The sequence below is a fragment of the Grammomys surdaster genome, unplaced genomic scaffold, assembly GCF_004785775.1.
Source record: "Grammomys surdaster isolate TR1022 unplaced genomic scaffold, NIH_TR_1.0 843, whole genome shotgun sequence".
NCBI classification, from domain to species: Eukaryota; Metazoa; Chordata; class Mammalia; order Rodentia; family Muridae; genus Grammomys; species Grammomys surdaster.
The window spans coordinates 1,553,327-1,554,144 of NW_021605262.1; the positions used below are offsets into that span (position 1 = coordinate 1,553,327).

At 54.0% G+C, this 818-nt stretch overlaps 1 non-coding gene across 1 annotated transcript; it reads left to right on the forward strand.

The window, feature by feature from the left end:
• Positions 1–222: 222 nt before the first annotated feature.
• Positions 223–357, forward strand: LOC114634115. Its single transcript, XR_003713282.1, has one exon. It is a non-coding gene; the product is annotated as a small nucleolar RNA SNORA17 (small nucleolar RNA).
• The last annotated feature ends 461 nt before the right edge of the window (positions 358–818 follow it).

Here is an 818-nt window from a genome sequence, read left to right on the forward strand (position 1 = left end):
TGTGGGGTGACTTCTGGGTGGCTGCAGGTGTGGCTGCAGGTGTGGCTCCTGGGTGACTGGAGGTGTGGCTGCAGATGTGGCTCCTGGGTGGCTGCAGTTGTAGCTTCAGGTGTGGCTGCAGGTGGCTCCTGGGTGTCTACAGGTATGGCTCCTGGGTGGCTGCAAGTGTGGCTGCAGTGTGGCAGCAGGTGTGGTTCCTGGGTGGCTGTAGGTGTGGCTGCAGGTGTGGCTGCAGGTGTGGCTGTAGGTGTGGTTGCTGTGTCACATATGTGCCAGTAGGTGGCAGAGAGGAAAGAAGCTATGCTTATGCTCAGTTTTCTTACTTAGGAACATCTGAATAATTAGTAGCTTAACAATCTTGGAGAAGGGGTATCCTGAGATGACCAACAATCTGGAGCCGAGAGCCTGGACAGCAAGCTAGACTGAGATGACCACCAGTCATCATTATCCTGCTGTCCAGGTGAGGTACAGGGCCTGCTCTCCCATATGTGGAGGCAATATCTCTCCTGAGTACTGCAGCTAGCTAGGGGCAGGGTCTGTTACCCTGATGGCCAGGTAATGGGTGATGTCAATTCTGCACAGCACTCAGATACCAATATGTCCCTGGGATGTCTGTCTGATCTTTGGTAGTAACAGACCTCTGTTGCTGCAGGGACAAGACTCAGATGTGGTGAACTGGTCCTGGGGTTGGGAAAACAGGAGTGCCAGCCAGATGGCCAGCTCAGATACCTCTCAGGCTCAGATGCAGGTTTTTGAATCGGCTCACTCCAACATCTACTCCGTTGGTGAACTGCTGGAACACATGAAGAGGCCGGTCC